This window comes from Palaemon carinicauda, unplaced genomic scaffold, assembly GCF_036898095.1.
Source record: "Palaemon carinicauda isolate YSFRI2023 unplaced genomic scaffold, ASM3689809v2 scaffold326, whole genome shotgun sequence".
Lineage (NCBI taxonomy): Eukaryota > Metazoa > Arthropoda > Malacostraca > Decapoda > Palaemonidae > Palaemon > Palaemon carinicauda.
Genome location: NW_027170933.1, coordinates 92,730 through 113,274, shown reverse-complemented (window position 1 = coordinate 113,274; position 20,545 = coordinate 92,730). Strand labels below are relative to the sequence as shown.

Sequence of the window (20,545 nt, the reverse complement as noted above, 5' to 3'; positions counted from 1 at the left end):
GTAGGGAAAGTTCCAGCGAGGAAGAAATGTCCATTCCTTTGAGCTTGAAGGCTAGACTTAAGGCTGAGCGATAGCCTTTCACCGCCGAGACTGAAAGGCGCATTTCTTCCCGCAAATACACGAGGAACTCCGCTATTGCTGGAATAGTGGCATCGAGTGGAGAGATACCCCTTCCACGACACCAACCACAGAAGACTTTCCACTTTGCCTGGTAGACAGATGCGGATGATTTTCGCACATGTCCAGACATCCTGATCACAACTTGTTGCGAAAATCCTCTCTCAGCGACGAGATGCTGGATAGTTTCCAGGCGTGAAGTCGTAGCGAAGCTACGGCTTTGTGGAAGATGTTGGCATGTGGTTGTCTGAGAAGATCGTGTCGCGGAGGGAGTTCTCTCGGAAGTTCCGTTAGGAGTTGCAGAAGGTCCGGAAACCATTCCGCGTGATGCTATAGCGGAGCTATGAGGGTCATTGAAAGATTGACCGATATTCTGGTCTTGTTGAGCACCCTCCTCATCAGACAGAACGGGGGAAAGGCGTACACGTCGATGTTATCCCACCGTTGTTGGAAGGCATCTTGCTAGAGCGCTTTGGGATCCGGGACTGGGGAGCAGTATAGCCGGAGCTTGAAATTCAACACTGTCGCGAACAGATCCACAGTCGGGGAACCCCACAAAGTCAGAACTTTGTTGGCTACTAGATGATCCAAAGACCACTCGGTACTCACTATCTGAGACGCTCTGCTCAGATTGTCGGCGAGCACATTCCTCTTGCCGATAGTGGAATCGAGTAGACTTCGGTCCATCTCAGTATCTCTACTGCAAGATGGGATACCTGCTTTGAAAAGGTACCTCCTTGCTTGTTGATGTAAGCCACTATTGTGGAGTTGTCGCTCATCACCACCACAAAGTGACCCGCCAGGTATTGTTGGAACTGTTGAAGGGCCAAGAAAACGGCCTTCATCTCTAGAAGATTTATATGGAGGCACTTTTCTGATTCTGACCACAGGCCTGAGGTCCTGTGGTGTAGAACGTGGGCCCCCACCCTTTCTTTGAGGCGTCCGAAAACAGCATCAAATCCTGGGGGGAGGACGAGAAGATCCACTCCTCTTCGTAGGTTCTCGTCTGTCACCCACCACTGAAGGTCCGTCCGTCCGTTCCGCACGTCCCATAGGGATCATGACGTCCGGGGAATCATGACCTTGATTCCACCGGGACTTGAGTCGCCACTGGAGGGATCTCATCCTGAGGCGACCGTTGGGAACTAGACGAGCCAAAGATGAGAGGTGACCGAGGAGACGTAACCACGATTGGGCTGGAAGCTCTTCTCGTCTGAGAAAAGGGCTTGCGACCTTCCTCAGCCTTGCTATCCTGTCGTCTGATGGAAAGGCTTTGTGGAGATTGTTTATAATCATGCCTAGGTAAACCAGCCTTTGAGTGGGAAGCAGAGAGGACTTCTCGAGATTTACCATGATCCCCAGATCCTGGCAAAGTCCCAGAAGTTTCTCTCGGTGTTGAAGAAGGGATAACCAGTCGTCCAGATAACGGAGGAGACGGATGCCGATCCTGTGTGCCCACGACGATATAAGGGTGAACACTGGTGAAAACCTGTGGTGCTGTGGAGAGACCAAAACACAGCACCTTGAACTGGTAATCCTTGTTGTCTAGGCTGAATCTCAAGTACTTCCTTGAAGACGGATGGACTGGGATCTGAAAGTACGCGTCCTTCATAATCCAGTGTACACATGAAGTCTTGTGGTCTTACTGCGAGTCTGACCGTGTCTGCGGTCTCCATGCTGAACGGAGTTTGTTTGGCAAACTTGTTCAGAGCCCAGAGGTCGATGACTGGTCTCCAGCCTCCAGACGCCTTCTTTACAAGAAAGTCGACTGAAGAAGCCTAGGGACCCGTCGAGCACCTCTTGGAGAGCGCCCTTCTTCAACATGGTCTGGACTTCTGCCCAAAGGGCCTGCCCCCTTGCTGATCCCATGGCAAGGAAGCTCAATGACACTGGATTCGTCGTCAGGGGAGGTCGAGATGTTGTGAACTGGACGCGATATCCCTGACTGATTACGGAAATCGTCCAGGAATCGGCCCTGAGTTGCTGCCACCTGTCTGCGCAACTTTGTAGGCATCCCCCCACTGGTGGACATGCAGGGGGACTTCCAATCCTAGCGTTTGCGGCCTCGGCTGCTCCCTCTAGGATTTTTCCCTTCCCTGGAGGCCTTCTTGCCTTTCCTGTCCTTGACAGGAACGGGCTTAGACACCATTGTCTTCGCTGCCGTTGTCGGTTTCGAGGTCTTGGTAGGACGGGGCTGCTGGGGTGCTGGAGGCTTATAGGGCTTGGATGTCAAAGCCCTATGTAGGAGGGAGTCTTGGTGGGACTTCCTCCACCTCTCAGCAGCATGTTCCACGTCTTTAGGCTCAAACAGATTCGTTCCCTCCACGAAAGAATGTCTGAGCCTGCTTATCTCGGTGCTAGGGACCTTCTGAAGGAACCTCTCAGCCACCGCATCCCGACGTTTCAGGATGGTGTTCGCCCACAAGTTCGAGACTTGGTGGGCCAGAAACTTGATCGTGCGAGTGCCTGAGAGTAAAAAGGTCTCCATAGCTTTCCTGGTACGTTCTTTGGAGAAATCCTCCGAACGTATCAGGATACCTAAGGTCCCTAACCAGATCTCAGTCACCGAGAATGAGAACTGGCAGTTGGAGTGTCTCTCAAGAGGGACTCCCCTGGAAAGCTCTTCCAAAGAATGGTGAAGGGGAAGAGCTAAACAAGGCTCCTCTAAGATCTCGAAGTACCTCCTCTGCTGAACGCGAGGAGGTGGGAGAAGCTTGTTGCCGGCACTGGATCGGCTGGAGGAGGCTAGCTCAGAGAGCTGGACTGCGATCTTGTCCCTGGTAATCTTAACCCCGAGACCAGGGCAGAGCCGCACTGGCCTTAGAGGGTTTTTAAGTCCCAAATACTCGGTCCAAGACCGTGTCTTTGCCCTCTCAAGGGGGAGTCTCTGGGTCAGCAAACCTATTGAGAGTCCTCATAAGGGTAAGAACTTGCCAAAATGCATGTTCTGACTCCTGTAGCTCTCCTCCGGATGGACTCGCAGCGAAGTCTCCTGTCCCCAAAGGCTTTTCTTGGGGAGAATCGCGGACGTTCTCCGAGTGACTGGCTGGCTCCATTTTTAAGTCTTGTCGAGGATTTCGGTACTGTTTTAGAATCCTTCGACTCCCTCCTGGGAGGGATGCAGGACTCCAACAACGACGGAGGTAGGCTCTTCGCCGCCCTTACCCAAGAAGACTTTCCAGTGCGAGGTGGGGTTTCCCCCATTGGTGCGTTGGGGAACGTCTCACCTCACGTGACTCCCCTGAGGATGGGAAGTCCTCGACGGTCTCTCGAAAGAGACCGATCGAGTGGGAGCTTCGGAGGTTTGGGCAACGGAAGAAGAGTCCTTGGGATTTTCTCCTTTCAAAGAAAACTTCAAAGGAGAAATATCCCGCCTAAACTTCTTCTTAAGTCGCCGAGAAAACCTCTCCCACTGGGAGGTAGACCACTCCCTACACTCACCACACTTATTACCACTATCACACCATTAGCCTCTACAGTAAGGGCAAAGGGTGTGAGGGTCCGTCTCGACCGCCGACATGAATGTTCCACAAGGGCCGTCGGGTAATCCAGGACAGGTGCGCATATTCGCAGAGACCAACTTCACACTCAAACCTGAAGGAGAGAAAGCAAAAAGACATTAATGGCTGTCAGAGAGGCGAGGGTGAGAACGGACACGTCCGACTACCACCCGAGCCGAGAGCAAAGTGAGCTCAAGCACAGGTGTGTGAGGGGGGTTGGTAGCAAGCTACCCTCCCCTACCCCCCGCTAACTAGCAGTGGGGTAGTAAACCCTCGTTAAAATTCTAATGGCTCGTCATTTCAGCTACGCCGAAAGTAATTACCCATACTAAATAGCGTGGTTTGTATTTCAGTTACGGAACAATTATACATGTACCAACTGGGGTTGTCTGTACCTAATAACAATAACAATAATAATAATAATAATAAAAATAATAATAATACTGTACTAGAAGCAAGAGACCCATGTAAAAGAGCATTGTCTACAATTCAGTGGCAAGGTTCAAGTATTCTGTCTAATTTCTCTTCCATTTGTTTTTTTAGTTTTTTTATAGTTTATATAGGAAATACTTATTTCAATGTTGTTACTGTTCTTAAAATATTTCATTTTTCCTTGTTTACTTTCCTCACTGGGCTATTTTCACGGTTGGGGCCCCTGGGCTTATAGCATCCTGCTTTTCCAACTAGGGTTGTAACTTAGCAGGTAATAATAATAATAATAATGAATAATAATAATAAAAATAATAAAAATAATAATAATAATAAAAATAATAATAATAATAATAATATTAATAATAATTACACCTGATAAATAGATCCATCTGTTCATAAATACAAAAAAATACAAAAAATGAACAGGACCTACAAATACAAAAATACTTACTTGGACTCTTGAAGGCAATCGCTGGACTGGAGCTCTAGTTCCGCTAGAGCTCGACAGTCTTCTACTTTAATTCATTTCCACACTGGGCTATTTTTCACTGGTGGGGCCTTCGCTAGGGGTATTGTTACTGTCCCTTGTCTCTGGGCATGAGCAGACTAAACCTGAAACGATAAAAGCAGTTGGTTAAATAGCAATAAACCTTTTTCTTCTTAAACCTAATTTTCAATATGAAAACTTCTTCAACAGGACAAACAGCCAATACAGTATATGTGTGTTGTTGTGTGTATGCATTTGTCATTAAAAAACAATTTCTAGTAACAGTGGGCGGCTCCTAGGTAAATTAAAAATCTATTCCTCCCATATTCAAACGCAACTGCTATGTGGATGAAAGCCATGTGCAGTAAACTTCCACAGTCATGGCCACTTCATCAAGACAGAAAGGCTCACTGGGTGCACATCAGACCCTCCCAGAATACTTACGTCTTTCCCAACACTGTCACAAGAGAGAGAGAGAGAGGGAGAGAGAGAGAGAGAGAGAGAACATTCCTTTAAACTTAACGGTTTTAATTATTAATTTCGTTACCCGCTACACCCACACCAAACCCGCCCTCATACCCACATCAATAATATCCCACACCGTTTCCCCAACATCATCCCACGTCGACCCACAGACCATCTGAGGACAAAACTGGCTACTTCCCAACCACAGTATTCTGGTGTTAACGTTGAAGGCAGAAAACAAAGCACAAGAAGAAATAAAGAAGGGTATCCATGTCCTTTTCAGAGCTCAGAATCTTCAATACATCAAGGACACAATTGCAAAGTTAATCAAGAGGTAAAGATATTAGCATTTAAGGGAACCATCACCTGGTGGATCTGAACTGCTATCTATGTCATACAGCCTAGAACAGGAAGAACAGGAAAGTCTCCTTCTCTAGATTAATGAAGGAAGCTGTAGTTACCGAAGTTACAATCTAATAACACCTGATTAATAATAGTGACCTTAAACTAAACTCCAACTAATTTTCATTTTCATGAAACCATCTCCATCCAATGAGACAAGAAAGCAAAGTGGACATGAAGCTATAGAGGGTCTCGCAGGTCACAGAACAGTGACTACAGAACTCTGAAATTCACAGAAGACATCCCTTGTAGTTTTATGCTACCATGAGTGTAAACGCTACTTAGTTGTATTTAATTTTCCTCCTGGATTAGGTCTTTGCCATGAATATGAGGCACTGATGCCACGTGATCGTGTTTCCAGTCAATCTATCAACAACCGAGGTCATCCTCGTACCGGTAAACACAGGTATCATGGTGACATCTGCTGTACCTACGAGTTTCCCATTACACAAGATCTCAGGTAGTTTACATATAAGCAGTCACAGCCAATCTAATAATTCAGCTATCAATAGATCTCAGGTCATAAGCAACATAAAAGTCCTTAATAGGCCATCTTGACCATAAGGTCCTATACCTAAAATACATAGATTCGTAAACGCCTTTTATTGGTATATGCTTAAGCGCATTTAGCTTCACTCTGAGCTGTAGCATATAAGGGTATGCTCACGGAAATGGGGATAGATGAAGACCTAGAACTGAGAGGAGTTAAGGAGAACAATTACAAGACTGACAACCATAGAGGGAAGAGTTGATGTAAAACCTTTTCAAGAAGATATTGACGAAGACTGATTAAAAGACATGGCAGGATGTATAATACGATATAAATCCTATCTTGTACTGCTGTTACAGTACTGTATATCTTTTTGTTATTCATTTATTGAGAGACAACTTCTCTAGGATGTACATACCCTGGGACTGTAAGCCAAAGCAGATGTGTTTATGGGGGCAAGTCTTTAATATTCTATTATTTCTTAGCTCAGGATAATATGCGAGAATAGCAAACAAACTCCTATACATCTGGGCCATTCACTCTCATACTCAGTAGAACATTGACTGGTCCCTTTTTACATCCTGAATGAAACTTGACAAACGTTAGAGAAAATATCATTATTTTCAAATCACCTTGTGCAGAAGTCATGTAACAATGTCAAAATGCTGTATATCATTGTTACTTTTGAATATAGGTTATGTCATCCTAGTTGGAAAAGCAGAGAGTGTCAAGGCTAAATGTCTCGGTTGGTAAGAACAAATATGAAACTACAAATATGTTATTGTTCAACAGTGCACAAGGTCAATTGATTGATTGATTGATATGAAGTTTTCTGGCCTCCTGACATCTAAGGTCATTGATGCCAATATCCTTTGTCGTAAATAAAGAATAAAAGAATATTCAATTAAAACCATGAAAGCAAAGATGTCATTATAAAAGTTAAATATTTTTCAGGAGACCTGCTTCTGAAATAAACCTAAAAATACTGCTAGCAAACTACGATACATCACGTCCAAGAATCTTGGCAAGGATGAACCTGCCATCCTCACCTTCTCAAACATACCATTTTTCTAGTTCTTTCAGTACTACAAATGGGGCATTCCGTCAACAAAAGCCTCACTGTCAAGGGTACCAAACAGTTGTCGCAATAAGGCTGGTGTTGGTCAGCTAGCAGAAATTCATGTGTCAACCAAGTGTGACCAATGCGGAGATAACAAATAGTCTCCCACTTTTGGGATATAACATTCGTTATTTATCTCATCTACCACCTCAATGCTGTTGCCAATTATTATAAATCAAGGTCAATTAGCTTAACAAGTAAGGCGCGACACACAGCCTTCAAAATGAGGTCTCTAATCCATGGCAAAGGTAGGCCACAAGTGCTGTACCATCCTGTCTACAGTCAAAACACAGGCATGTAGTTTTTAGGGTGTTTCCAAGGATAGCAAGAGCATTATCACAGGCAATAGAATCACAGCAAAATAAAAAAAGTCAAAAAAGTTTCCTTGGTTCTTATAATGTGCACACATAGTATACACACTGTACAGAAATGGGAGCCTGTATCTGAAACGTAAGGTACTGTACATATAAAACCGCAAGGCAGCAAAGATTCAAAAACAGTCGCAACTATTTCGCTTATGCAGTCAATTGGGCTACAGCATTAAATGTAACTGCTTTCAATTTTATTAAAAAAAAATTAGACCACACTAACTGCCAATCCTTCAGTGAAATCTATCACCTCTTGATTGGAATTTGATTCAGAGGAAAATGACTAAAAATAATCAAAGCGATGAACAAAAACTGGATGAACTGGTAGACAATGCAACCCTGAATCAAATTCCAATCAAGAGGTTCTAGATTTCACTGAAGGTTTTGCAGTTAAGAGTTGTTTAATTTTTCCTAATAAAATTCAAATCAGTCATATTTAATGTTGTTGCTCACTTGACTACATTAGTAAATTAGTTGGGACTGTTTTTAAGTCTTTGTGGCCTTGCTGTTTTGTACGTACAGTACCTTACGACGTTTCAGATACAGACTCTCATTCCTGTACAGTGTATACAATAGATGTGTGCCTTATAAGGACCAAGGAAATTGTATTTAACATTTTCATTTTGCTGTGAGCAAGAGTTAGGATCATCATCATCATCAGTTTTATGTCACTTTCCCTTCCTGACAATGAGTGTAAATGAGTTTTCATGTATAATTGGGGATCATCACTTTAAAGCCATTTTTTGTTAGAATTCCTGCCTATTATAGGTCTTTGTGTATACAGAACCTATTCACAATTTTATTAGTGGCACTGCTAGTTTGACATGCAGTAAGAAATCACCAAAATTACGGTCCTAATTACCGTGTAGTTGGAAGACTGCATTCCTTATATACCAAGTTAGATCCAAAAGAAGGTACTTGAATAAAACCCCCAACATATCAATAACAAAAGGAAAATTTCTAAAATATTTTTAGAGAATGTAAGGGGGGGGGGGAACAGATCTTACCTACCAAGGCTTCAAACTAAGGCGCTCATATTATTTGCACCATCACCAGTAAAGAAAATACAATAAGGCTGAAGTACATATGCCAGAAATATTCTGGCAATAAGCAAAGCTTCAACGAAGGTAAGAATGGCCATGTTAAGTAAATCCAGTAGAATTTGAAACATGAAACATTGGCATCCTGTTGTCTCAATTTGTACTATTAACATTTGGCTTTATATTTTTCATAGTTCCCCAAATCTTAACCTTTTTACCCCCAAAGGACGTACTGGTACGTTTCACAAAACTCATCCCTTTACCCCCATGGACGTACCGGTACGTTCTCGTAAAAAACTGCTATTTAAATTTTATTTGCATATTTTTGATAATTTTTTGAAAAACTTCGGGCATTTTCCAAGAGAATGAGACCAACCTGACAATGACAAAAATTAAGGCTGTTAGAGCAATTTAAAAAATATATACTGCAAAATGTGCTTGACAAAAATTAACCCCTGGGGGATAAGGGTTGGAAATTTCCAAATAGCCTGGGGGTAAAAGGGTTAACATGCAGTACGGTACAGCAGTAAAGAAGGAATAATCTGCTTATACAAAACTATAAAAATAAACGTACACCGAGTACAAAAGAGCACCACTGGTATGATCATAAGCAACCAAAAGGGCTGGTTGCCACAAAAGGTTAACATTCAAAGCAAGTTCCCATAGGGCAATGTCCATAAATTTGTGGAGGGAAATCAAAAGCGCAACCAATATCCATACGTCAACTATAAAATAATTATGATTACTGTACTACATAAAGACAATATTAGTCACAACAGTTACACCAATGATGCAAAGTGATAACATCAGCATCAAAATCTTGGCAAAAAAGACCATTTGACAATTTTAGTAAAGGGGATAAAGGGACTTCCAGTTATGAGTAAAGTGACAGGATCACCTCAACTGAATATTTGTGCAGGGAAGGAAAAGAAAATTGTTCAGGCAGGAGAAATAAAAAAAGGTGTTTTACACTTATGATGTACCAAATCCCATAAACTGAAAATAAAACAAACCGTAAGAAAACTCCGCACCAGTAACTTGTTTATATGACGGAGGAGCAGAGGCTCTTGCGTTGGCAGCCTGTCTGAAGAGATGTACGGTAATTATTTGCAAGGGGGCGATGTGAAAACATCGCAATTTTCCATAAGACAGGGTATGAAGACTGTGCTTGGTTGGCAAGCGAACACATAAGACTGACAATGACGATGAGATGAGATGGGTTTAGTGATGACAGAACCACTCAAGAGTGTGAAAATGGCAAGGGAACACATAAGACTGACAATGACGGTGAGATGAGATGGGGTTGGTGATGACGGAACCACTCGAGAGTGTGAAAATGGCAAGGGAACCCCCAAGACCGACAATGACGGCGAGACGAGATGGGGTTGGTGATGACGTAACCACCCGAGAGTGTGAAAATGGCAAGGGAACCCCCCCAGACCGACAATGACGGCGAGACGAGATGGGGTTGGTGATGACGGAACCACCCGAGAGTGTGAAAATGGCAAGGGAACCCCCCCAGACCGACAATGACGGTGAGACGAGATGGGGTTGGTGATGACGGAACCACCCGAGAGTGTGAAAATGGCAAGGGAACCCCCCCAGACTGACAATGACGGCGAGACGAGATGGGGTTGGTGATGATGGAACCACCCGAGAGTGTGAAAATGGCAAGGGAACCCCCCCAGACCGACAATGACGGCGAGACGAGATGGGGTTGGTGATGACGGAACCACCCGAGAGTGTGAAAATGGCAAGGGAACCCCCCCAGACCGACAATGACGGCGAGACGAGATGGGGTTGGTGATGACGGAACCACCCGAGTGTGTGAAAATGACAGCCGAGAGGTAATCCAAATATGAAAGCCTATGGGCGCCAGAAAGCAGGTTTCAGTAACCTCTAAACCTGAATTTTCAAGTTCTGGAGAAATTCCTTTCTTGTAGTAGTTCTGCACATGACAGAATCCAGATGGGGAATAGCATGCTTTCAGCAAAGCTGGGTATGGCTGTTAAAACTTTAATGAGGTGGAGGTAGTTACTGACGGGTGGTGAGGAAGCCCTACCCATCCGACAGGCCGCTGAGCTCTAACTTTTGACCTGCAGGCTAAGTATGACTTAAAGGATTCAGGTTTCTATAGTTAAGGTAAAACTGAGTTTTATTAATAAAATTGGTCATTTCTATACTTGCCTTGTTTCTTTTCCCGAAGTTTGGTTTATCATTTACCAACAAAATAAAAAAAACATGCACCTGGTAAAGTAATGAACCACACTAACAATTAATGGCAAGACACAAACCCCTAAGTGCTCTTGTTATTCAGTTTTTAAGTTGAAAGTACTGCGGCCCGAAGGTCAAAATACATTAGGGCAAGGAGCTGTGTAACCTTGTAAAGGTACAGTGGCCTAAACCTATCATAAGACTGCTCGGGGTTGGTGTTGGAATCTCTATACAGTAACCTTTTGGAGCTATAGGCTTATGGATGGCACTAATCAAACGCACGACTTGCTTCAGGACAGACTCATTGATCAACGGATGCCCGGGCACATCCGGACTCGGAACGAAAACGCACGTGGTCAAGAAAACAACAAACGTAAATCCCTTAGAATAGCGACAATTAATCTCAGTACCTTACGAGAAAAGGAGGAAGAAATAGTGATGATGATGCAGGAGAGGAAAATAGATATTTTGGGAATATCTGAAACTCGTTTACTGGGAGAAGGCACAAAACTTTTGTTAAATCAATTTCGACTGACCTGATTGAAAAGCCTACCTGGCGTCTAGGAGAAATGAGAAAGTACTGTATTCCTTATGCCGTGACATCACAAGTCAGTGGGGAGGAAGGTGGGCATGTATATGAACATCAGGCAAGTACTGTACAGTAAAGAAATAACACATTTTACTATCAAAATTATGTTTATTTCTATGAACCCCCATGATGTTCATATTGCTACTGACTCCCACACAGTGATGCAGGCAGGATACTAGTGAAGGAAAGAAATAGGGCAAAAATTAAAATGAAATCGTTGTATAACACAAATGAAATCCTAGACTGGTCTAGATTGATGGAAACGAACAATTTCAAAATACAGCTTCAAAAACAGTACTCCAAATTGTTCATCTAAGGGTACAGTATTTGAAGTAATTCAAAAATAGGAAAATTATAAATCAATCGAAATAGAAAAAATTAAAAGACAGCATTACCAGCAGCTAATACAGGATCAAGAGCCCCACAATACGATAAGAAAGCCAGGATCCTTCAAGACAATCTTCAGCAAACACCAAAATGCTAGCAATTAGACTGCCAATAAAATTCTTTCTCTTTCCATAGAATCATTTCCGCTAAAACCAAGATACTGTATGTAAGTATACTCCTAATATCCTGAACCTTAATCATCAAAGCTTTTATAATATTTAGATCCAATTCTTGGCTAGTTTCTGTAGCTAAACTTGTAACATTGCATTTAAAGACAGGAAAAATTTGAATTCTAATTCAAACCACAAACACTAATTGTAATGTTTATACTGTGGTTTGTCCAAAAGCTATTGAACAGCTCTTGTTGGACAAATAAGTCAATTTCTAATTAAATACCATCAACCATTTCAGGCTTTTAGTCTTGAAAATAATTTTGCTCTGAAGAAATGAATAGGAGAAAATCATCCTTTGCTCCCAAAGATCACTGTGAAAGATAGCGGTTGCAAATGCACTCCTCACCATGGTTATTAAAAACACAGTACTAGATGGCGACTAAAATCGAGAAAATAGTTGAATGTCCGTGGAGAATCCTGAACATCTAAACCCAACTGCCTACAGATTGATGATATGGAGGGAGAGGGACAGTAATTCAACCCATGGAGCACTACCTGACCCTAGTGAACACCAACCTTCTGGAGTGTCCCTTAACAGAAAGGAGTGGGCCACCTTAAATAAAGCAAGACCCATGATTAGGGAAACAGGAGATGGACTTCAGAATAGGGCTATGTCACCAACGCTGAATGCCCGAGGTGAATCACCCCAGACCATCTACTACATCCGCTACTGCCCACTGGGACCTGCATGTTCTGATGTAGATCTACAGGAAGTAAATGTCAGAGCCATACGTAAAATACACGAGTGGCGCGATAAGATATAAATGAATGAGTACAGTACTGTACATCTCCATGCATAACTCTAAAAAACCCAAAGGAACACCACATTAAAAGCAAAAAACTTATAATCTGGAAGGGGATCAGTCTTACAATTGCCGAGTCAACAAAGAAATTGAAAGACAAAGAGCCCATAATGCTTCGCTTCTTGCCATTAGCGGTTAGTCTCTCATTACTTTACTAGACACATGTCTATTGAAAGGAAAGAAAATGGAATCATTTTAAAACCTTGGGGTAAATATTAATAAACTGAAGACGCAACAGATATTAGGCTAGGTCACTATCAGGCGCTAGTAGACGGTCACGGAAAACTTATATCCGCATGACGAATATGTTGTCAGGATGTATGGTCATTGTGAATAATGGGTTGTATACATTTAGCCATCCTTCCCCTCGTCTAGGAGGATGGAAGAGAAACTTCTAAATAAAACTTATATGTAAGAAAATTTGCTTGATTGTGTGGCTTCCATACATCTAGCGTAAGATCCAGCACATACTGAAGCATGTGCTGAACCCCAAGAAAGGGGAATTAAGAACATGTAGAAGAACCAGTCGATTACCTCTCACTCTAAACTTAAATTCCCATCGCTATGTTATACGACATGTTTCTTGTTACGTGAAGGAGCTAGGTTTGCTACACGATTTGTTTATGAATTGCCACTAGGCAAAGAATACAGTACTAGCATCCTGGGACCTGTAGGTCTATCTCATAGATAATGAGCAGAAACAGTTCTGTCCTTACCCAACTCTAGCCTTCAAGAATTGTGCTCCTGATAGGTTCTTCCCAAGAGCTGGTATAGATCCAAATTATCAGACTTCGTGAGCTCGAACCCGGGATGACCCCTTTGCTTCCTTGCCAGACAGCATTCATTTTACTTTGTCTCCTCGCTAGCCAGAGAAGCACATCTGAATGTCCCATGAAGCCAGATAGAATCAGAGTTCTGGGGTCTTTTCTCCTATTCTTAATGTTGTTCTAGGAAGAGATGTGTCTTCTCAAGATGGGAAGGCAGGGAGGGAAGAGATGAAGGAGGACTTCAAGTGATGAACAGCCGAGTTATAAGTCCTGACCACAAAATCCTGAACCAAGGTAATGGAGATTTTTTAACCTCCAGAATGACTTGTGACACTGGCAAAGATATGCCGGTTCCTACTAGCTTCGTCAAGGCTAGACTAGTAAAGGACAGTCTAGAGTGTCAATGTCGTATCTGCTGCCAGCCACCAGGGTTTCAGCAGTATCACTTGAAACCTTCGACATTGTAAAAGGTTCCCAGCGGCTTAAGGTTCCCAGAACGTCACAAGAGTCCAAATGATTCTGGAAACAAGTAAAGACGCAAGTCCTAATTGCAAACCTGCTTCAAGGCCTGAGCGACATCCATCACCACAAAGATTGAGGAACTTTCTCGACAAAGGAGAAAAAGAAAACAGCAGACTCAAATGCCACTAGTGTGTAGCTATTTGGGAGAGATCAGGGTCATGCTTTCCAAAATATTATCTACAGATTGTGGAGTAATAAGCGAAAAAGGAAAATGGGCCGAACGGAGAAAGCATTTAGAATTTCCAGGAAGGTGTCCTCGAACACTGACAAAAGACTGGAACTGGGGAAAAGAAGAAGTATTTTGTTCAGATGAATAACGAGCCGGTTGAGAAATGGTGAAGACCTGTATTAAGAAGCCTTTCTGCCAAGCAATGATATAAGGATCACAATTGATTCTTCACCAAGTAGGTTGAGAAGCAGGTGCGCTCCTTTTGTAAATCACTTCCCTTAGATGGAAAAAACTCATGTAGCCATGTCATCCCTCCTCCGATACATTAGATTCTTGGAGGAGAGGAAATTTCTTAGCATAATATAACTCATCGTGCCACTACCAGGTAGATCGTCCCATGTTCGTGATGCCACCTAACCCGAAGGTATGAAGAATGCTGGTTGTTAACCAGTAAAGCTTCGGAAATTATCGGTGTCAATGCTTGGAGGTGGCCGTGCAGGACTAACCTTCTCGTCGACAAAGGGATTCTTAAAAGGATTTGTCTTTATCAATCTGGAAGGCAGTGGAGGAACAGTAGCATTAACTCTGTTGCAGATCGAGACAAGAAAGAAGTCTGTCTTGATGCCGACGAGATTCCCCTGTAGGAGGGTAGAAAGGAGAGCTCACCAAGACCTGTCGCTTCGGTAGACGAGACCCGAAAGAAAGTGCTCAAAAGAGACTAGCGTAAAAACTTGCATGAACACTATGGGAGTGGTACCCAGACCAGGTACCAGGATTTGAATTGGTAACTACTTCTCCAAAACATTCTATGGAGAAAGGCTCCCTTAGAACAGAGAAACGATCCAGGGTCACATATCCTTCAGGTCTATGGTAATGGAGTGGTCTTCATTCCTATGATGGGCCGTACTCTGTTAGCCGTGTCTGTCCGCAATGGTGTCTGAGGAACTATGCGCACACACCAATGACCGGTATCTAGTTCCCCGTCAACTACAGTACTCCATTCATAACAGTAAACAAGGTCTGGTAGATCACAGGCAGAACAAAGGTCATCATTCAAGAAATCAATGCCCCCAACACATATACAAACAACTCCGACAACTAGTAACACTTCCTGCCAACAAAAATTTATACATCTCTACGCCCCTCAAGGATTTCCTAAAAATGACCGATGATATTCTCTTAGTCCCGACATTGGCAGAACTCAGTCGACCACCCATGAGCAGTAACTACCACATAAACAACACTGTGTTACCAAGCAACTATGGTTGCCAGAGAATACGACATAAGATTGGAATCAAGAAAGAACACGAGCAACCAAACAGCCTATGCTATTTTTCATTGAAGGTTTGGGACGGAGGCTCAAAAATGTAATCAAACCCAATTGAATGGTATCAAAAAGCATGCTACAGCAGCCCAACCAAAAAATTGTCAGCAACAGTCAGACTGCTCTTCTCATATAGGAAACAAGTCTGCCTTTCGCTGAATTTACTTCAAGAAACAAAAAATGTCCTTAATTCTGCTGCTTGAGTGATTCCGCACTCCACTAGGTCACTTACGCTGACCACAGATACACAGCGGTGGGGACAGGAATCGAGCAGGCTACAGCCGCAGACTGTTAGCATTTTTCTGCAAGAAGCTATCTCCAGCAAACAAGAAAACTCCACGTTTAAACAAAGAACTAATGACAATCCAGCATTTAGGACATGCTCAGGGAATAGCAATTTGTGGAGCAAATGGATTATCAGCCTTTGATTTGAGCCTTCATAAAAATATAAGTTCTGGTCAGTGCACCAACAATGACAACTACCAGCGATCCCAGAGAATTCTTGCGCCATCAGTTACCTGAAGAGTTCTTTTAACACCACCATCGATTCCCTTTCCAGAAACACCATTAACACTGTCCAAATTGGGATATTAAACCCCAAGTAAGCAGCAAACCAGGAGGACGACGAATATCTACAAAAATAATCTTCACGTCAAATAAAATCTAGCCGTCGTCACAAAAGCAGATGCCATAATAAGAATTCTTAATTGACGATGTCTTTGAACAAATGGCAGAGTGGTTAGTCGAAACAGACACCACCATCACATATGGAACTATGAAGATAGAACTAAGATCATTATTCAGCCTGGCCCTTACCTCAGAGCCAGAGAATTTCTAGACAATGCAGGAATGGCAATAGGAAATCAATGGTTCTCACATTTGCAAGCAACTCCAACAACTATTAACACTTCCTGCCATTGACGGCCAACACGAAATGACGGTGGACTTAGCGCGCTGAGTACTCCTAAGAAAGTCGCAGTAAATCCCAATGCATCCACCATGCCTCTCAAGGATTACCCAAGGTGAGGTTTACTTGGGCCAGACATCAGCAGAATCACTCAACCAGTAGCAGCGGTCGCCGCAAACTACACTACTAAAGTGAAAAGGAAAACAACAGTGAGCCAGATTTGCCCGGTAAAGAAATTACAAGTGTGCTATCAAGCACCTGCAATGCCAATGAGATTACAGCTAGAATCAAGAAAGCACAAGAACAACCATGGAGATCAATGAAGGCTGTACAGTACTGTATTCTATCAAAAACATGCACATCCCCGCTGTTGTGGCTCAACCAGTTAACCATCAGCAACAGCCAGCCTCATACGGGGAAATAAGTCTGCCTTTTGCTATCTCCCCTTCAAGAAACACAAAAAGAACAGTAATAGTTTTTATATCACCAACATATGTGCTACAGGCAACTTCTCATCAACATAGGCACAAGCAAATAGTTTGTCCAAGTCATCACCAATGAACGATCAAAACCAGAACTCAATACCATCCAAGAGTCTGCCGCAAAAACCGCCCAGCGAAAGATTTATGGAACCAGAAGTAGGAAAGTAGCATTGGACATCAGTCATATACTGTACTGTAGTTGTTTCATCACTCCAAACATCACATTTCTATTACTCAGAGTAGATTTCCTGAAGGCACATAAAAAGCAGGTTATCGTATCCAGACTGCAATTTATTCAGAGAGACGTCCCTATAGACCAAATCACTCAAAGGGCATAAACACGTATTCGAGGATGACTTCCAGCATGATCTCGCATGATCTTAAAATCATCACACGAAACGTCATATCAACATAGAGGGGTCACCAGTGCACGCACATTTCAGCTGGCTCCATACAAACTAACCCAATCAAAGCAATTATTCTAAGACACGAACATGACAGGAATCTGCCCGAAATAAGACCAAAGATCTACGTCTACTATAACAGCAACACCTTAGTAAAAGCCTTTCCCCCTCACTATTCCTCCTGCAGGGTCAATCATGAGGCGTTGGCTAGGGTTAACCAAGTACTGTACTCATGGGTACCTCCAACCGGGTCTACAGAGAGGTCAGAAAGGAACAACTGATACAATGACGCCCAATTAGACAAGTACTAAGTCATATTACAAAGGACTAATGAACAAGAACTACCAAGAAGATGAAAAGGCCATAAGGAATATTATGACAAACATCATCTCCACTGTCGGAAAAGACACCACCTTGAACGTTATCTATTATCAGACAGCTACACCCAACTGCCTCATAACTAAGAACAATCCCACCCATCCCACACAGGGCAGCCTAAAGAAAAGGAATGTTTCATACAGATACTTATACTGTACCTCGTACGAGGATGCCCAAGAAGTTACATAAATACGACAACTATGAGGCTTTCTAAACGGCTGTTCTGTCACACGCAACAGGATGCAATCAGGGCTCTATTTCTGCAAATTCATAATCCAGAAAATTGACGGCAGGACCCTCAACATACCAGAAGCTGTCCTTATCCGCAGAAGCCCACACTCAATACGACCCAAGAGTTGTTTCTCCAGCCAGCTAACCAACGGTAAGTTGCAACCCCCTTCACGTGAGAACGACACCAACTATGGCAATGATTCGGCAAACAATGAGCAGGACAGTAACCTGCCTGAATGTATAAAGCTCCAAGAGAGCACCTTAGCCAATCACATAGCATATCACGTCACCCAGGTATTTCCTCCATGAAACAAACTGATGTCAACTCCGGGCTGCTTACTTAGCCTGGCGCTAAGCCCGGAGCATGCATAAAAAAATAAGCAACCTCCTAACAGATACCATCTCCGCTCACATGGTTCTACTGACCTATGAGACGTTGCTTGCCAAAGAACCCACTGGAACTTTTGCATATATAGCCCAGATAATTCTCTTATGTCAGTCTACTATAAGCTCAAACGCTATGCCCAGCACCAAGAATATTACTCTACTACAATTCCTGATCATCGAAATTTGAACTGCCACCCCAACTACCTTTAAACGATGAATCCTGTTACTAGGTTTAGTAGTTTGTTACTGTAAATGAATAAGTCAAGACCACTTGATACACCCATATGCTGGTGGAATGCAATTTTGTACAGTACTGCTGAATGGAAAAATAATACCAAACATTGAGAGAGTTTAAAGCTGATAATTTTCTGGACTTTATCAGCATCCCAGGGGGTTAACCTCCTCTCAATTTGCTACAGCACAAGTAGATTATTGAAATTTACGTCAAGCTAAATACTTTAAAAAATCCCCCATTGTTTACAATTAAACTTAAATGGTCTTTCTCTAAATACTGTATCGTACAGTATATCAATAGAGATTATATACACTACAAAATAAATAATTATTCATATCTATCTTACATTTAAGTATCTGAAGGAAAGAAAAAATAAACCAATTTAGACAGAAAAACTCAAATCCTAGCTTTTCTTATAATCTTTTCATGGTACAGGGGATGTCGTGGCCTGATTGGTAACGTCTCTGCCTGGTGTTTGCCAGGCGGGGGTTCGAGTCCCGCTCAGACTCGTTAGTGCCATTAATGTCTGCAACCTTACCATCCTTGTGAGCTAAGGTTGGGGGGTTTGGGGGAGCATATAGGTCTATCTGTTGAGTGATCAGCACCCATTACCTGGCCCTCCCTGGTCCTAGCTTGGGTGGAGAGGGGGCATGGGCGCTGATCAAATAAATATGTGGTCAGTCTCTAGGGCATTGTCCTGCTTGCTGTGACAATGCCACTGTCCCTTGCCCCTGCCATTCATGAGCAACCTTCAAACAGCAATATTAAACATTTAACATGATGGAAGTCTTATAAATCAGTCTCAATTGAAAGCAACACAACCTATTAACCCAACTTTACTTGGTCGGAGACCATGTTCCCAACCAGCCCCACATTCCAACCTTAACCTTGGGAGCCTTTGTATATCAGCGGCCAGTTCCTCATGCGTTAATTAAATATAGTCATCAACTAACGTAAATTTCCCCAAACCTACAACATTGTCCTTAAATACATACTTAATGGGTGGGAGGCTAACACCCATTGCAACCCCCATCACACTGCCGTATTCCAAGTTAGCCATAATAATACATATAGGGGGCCGCTATCATACATACACCACAATGTTACTTAATATTATTATTATTATTATTATTACTACTTACGAAACTACTACCCTGTAATACAGTAAAATAATACCCTAGTTTCTTCCTTCTCCTGCATCTTTTGTCGTATTCTTTGGATAATTACCAAACTATTTTATTTAGATTATTCATTAACTTGTTTCCTTTCCTCACTGGGCAATTATTCGGTGTTATTTTACGATATTGCAGGGCAATGTAACCAAGGAAAAAAACTATTTTTAGCAAAACTTTACCGAAACTAGAAAAGACCTAACTCCATCATCAGATATTTCGTGAAGGCTCCAATCAAAGTATATAATTCATTGGGTTAAAAGTTATAGTTAAAAGCAAGGCTACTACCCATTGTACTGCTATACATACCTTAATTATTTTAATTGTCCTAATTTATCACTTTGCATTCAGGATCACGCGAAACGTACACAAAGGTAATCAAAACAACTTCCTCGTGGTCTCTGGTCCAGGGTTGCCAGGTTTTCTAAATGAGAAAAGGTCAATTTCTAATCAACAGAGGCTTTAAAAGGTCAACCCATTAATAGAAAAAGGTCAAAAATATAGTATTTAAGGCTCGGCTTTTTTCATATTACTAAAGGCCAACCTATTTAAATACAAAAGGTCAAATTTGAGTTTTTTTTGGCCGGAAAAAAGGCCTAACTGGCAACCCTGGGCTGGTGGATCATATCAGCTGATTCAACTCGTTGCCAGATTATTTCGACTGGATTATCGTGCATGAGCCTTAGAATTGTCGTTTTTTAAACCAAAATTATCGTACACAGTTTCAATATAATTATTAAGGAGTTACATGATTGACTTATTTCAAAATATTTTAGTATAATTGTTTAATTAAACACATATGTATATACCTAAGGTATGTATCGTACATCGTACTGGACCTAAAATAACCGTACATGTAGGATAATTATCGTATGTATGGCACCCCTGCTCCACAAGAACAACAACACTGTATTATTTGCAATCTGTAAAAAAAAAAATAATTCACAGCTTACATACTTTCGAATATACCAAAATTTACT

At 42.4% G+C, this 20,545-nt stretch overlaps 1 long non-coding RNA gene across 1 annotated transcript in view; it reads right to left on the bottom strand.

Annotated features, from left to right (window-relative positions):
* The window catches only part of LOC137636556 (uncharacterized), a 51,101-nt gene extending 30,930 nt beyond the window's left edge, over positions 1-20,171 (bottom strand). The window contains exons 1-2 of the long non-coding RNA XR_011043150.1: positions 19,875-20,171; positions 4,501-4,661 (exon numbers count right to left, since the gene is read on the bottom strand). This is a non-coding gene — a long non-coding RNA (uncharacterized lncRNA). The remainder of the gene's footprint in view (positions 1-4,500; positions 4,662-19,874) is intronic.
* Positions 20,172-20,545: the final 374 nt, after the last annotated feature.